At 43.1% G+C, this 2545-nt stretch overlaps 1 pseudogene; it reads left to right on the top strand.

The window, feature by feature from the left end:
• The first annotated feature begins 533 nt into the window (after window positions 1-533).
• Window positions 534-1820, top strand: LOC102470274 (PIN2/TERF1-interacting telomerase inhibitor 1-like; annotated as a pseudogene).
• Window positions 1821-2545: the final 725 nt, after the last annotated feature.

Below are 2545 nucleotides of genomic sequence, written 5' to 3' on the forward strand. Positions count from 1 at the left end.
ATATGCAGCTTACAAATATTTTCCTGTAGTCTATAGCTTGTCGTTTCATTCTGCTAACAGTGTCTTTTGCAGATCAAATCATTTTAATTTGAATAAGCTCTAGTGTATCAATTTTTCTTTCAGATAATTTTTTTGGTATCAAGTCTAAAATTATTTTGCCTTGTCCTAGGTCTTGATGATGTTCTCTCATTTTTTTTTCCCTGAAAGATTTATAGTTTGCATTTTAGCTGTAACAACATGATTCATTTTGAGTTAATTTGTGGTTGAAGTATGAAGTTTAGAGCAAGGAGTGTTTACTGAAAAGGATATTTTTCCTCCATAGAATGGCATTACTGGATTTTGAATGAGATATGTGATTGTAAAAGGTTCTGAATAATCATTTTACAGAAGAGAGCATCCAAAAAGCTTCCTAGAATTTATTAAGACAATATTGACCTGGCATAAGACTCCCCCGCTTCTAGTTTCTCTGCTGTCCTGCTGCCCTGTAGTGGCTGATGCCCAGGTCCAGAGGCCCACAGCATCATGTGCTTGACATGTTGATGCTGGCTGAGTGTCCATGGAAACAGAACAGGGCCATGAACCCAAGAAACACAGCATGGAGTAATGATGATTCCAATTTTGGCCATAGGATGTTGGAGAAAAGGGAGTGGTCTAAAGGAAAGGGTTTGGGGGTTCAGGAACAAGGAGCCACAGATCATATTAAAGTTCAAGTTAAAAATAACCACCTGGGGGAACCAGCAGTTAGTGTAATGGCTATGTCGCTGGACTCCCACAGTCGACCGTGGTTCGCATCATGGACCCGGTGGCTTAAACTCACGCCGGGCGTGTGTCCGTGAGTGCCCAAGATCCTGAGAGGAGAATGGAGGAGAAGGGATTGCAGCATGGCCATCCCCCCTGGGGGGTGATTTCTCACTTTCTATCTCTCTGTCTCTCTCTATCTGTCTGGCGAGCGCACACGCCCTATAGCAAAAACCTCTAAAAAAATAATAATAATAACCACCTGGGACTTGGAGCAACCATCAATAATGAAGACAACTGGATTGTTCATCAAGATCATTTTAACCAGCTTCTGGAAGAACTGAATACTTGCAACAGGCCAGAAACAGCAGACTCCTCAGACAACAAAGAAAAGAAATCTTTTAGCCTTGAGGAAAAACCCAAAAATCTCCAAAAACCATGTTCATTATATGAAATTCACAAAAGGAAAGGATCTATCATCTTGGAGCAAAACAGATCTTGACTGCATTTTTGGGAAAAGACAGAGTAAGAAGACTTCCAAGGAACAGTCCAGCACTGCCTCTCTGGACACTAATGATACCTCCATGATGACCACCAATGCCTTCACCATCCAGGAGTATTTTGCCAAGCAGATGGCCAAGTTGAAGAACAAGTCACAGGCCCCAGATCCAGGGGTTGGCCTCGCAGAGACCCAAATGAAATGGGAAAAAGAAAAGAAAAGAAACAAAGACACAACAGGTAACAATATGGAGAATTACTCCCAACCCAAGGCTAAGCAGCCTAAAAAGGAGAAGCTGGAAGAAGAAAAGGAGAACCACAAGCTTGTAGTCAAGAAGAAGGGAGGCCATGCTGAGCCACAGCCCAGAGGCCCCCTTTGGGAGGAGAGTTCCGATACTTCTGATGAGGGGGCAAGGATTGTCTGGGGCCACCTGATGGCCAGGATTTTACACTGAAGACCAAGAAAAAGAGACAAAAGAAAAAGCTGCAAAAGCTGGTGGAGGTAGCAGTGGACTCTGGTGGAGGTAGCACCAGATGAAACACTAGTGAAAACGAAGAAGAAAAAGAAGAAAGGTTCCAAGTGAGTCCTTGGTTAGCCAGGACCTTCCAGCCATGCTGCTGTCAGGTGCCGCTTGGGTAAGCACCCATGGCCCAAAGTCAGAGCAGAGTTAACCCCAGAGGGTTTGGGCACATCTTTGAGCATGCCCACAGCTGCCGGGTCTCACCCTCTCACCACATTTTTCCCCAAACCGTATTCCCAGGAGAACTCTTTTTAATGTTCTAAATCATGACTCTCAGAAACAAATTTCTTTTAAAGCTCTGGGGGAAAAAATACAAACAATATAAGTACGCTGTCAGTCTGCTTCATGGTCAGCCTTTAGACAATGTATATGAATGTGGGCCTTCTTCCCTACTTCTTTATTGAAGGTAAACTGATACAATAGAGTAAATGATAATGTTCTAAGATCCAAAGAATCAAATCTTTTCTGGTGATGCTTATAAGCTGATAACACTCTTATTCTGATCTGCTATACAACAGCATTTGTCAATGATCATTGTCTCTTTGACTTGTCTAAATTCTTTTGTTAAATCCTTCACCTATCTGAATCCGAAGTACCAGCCCAGAGATTCAAACCCAAGCTGCTCTTTCTGAGTTCTCTCTGTAGTCTGCTAGACAGATGCCCAGCTTCCAAGCCACCCCTGCACCTGATGAAACCATGGGCACTTCCGTGGCTGCTCTGTCCCTGGAACCGGTGATATCATTAGACCACTTGGCAGAGGGATGATTTTGGTTTTTGAATTGTTTTTT

Source organism: Tupaia chinensis, unplaced genomic scaffold (assembly GCF_000334495.1).
Source record: "Tupaia chinensis unplaced genomic scaffold, TupChi_1.0 Scaffold143695_1, whole genome shotgun sequence".
NCBI classification, from domain to species: domain Eukaryota; kingdom Metazoa; phylum Chordata; class Mammalia; order Scandentia; family Tupaiidae; genus Tupaia; species Tupaia belangeri.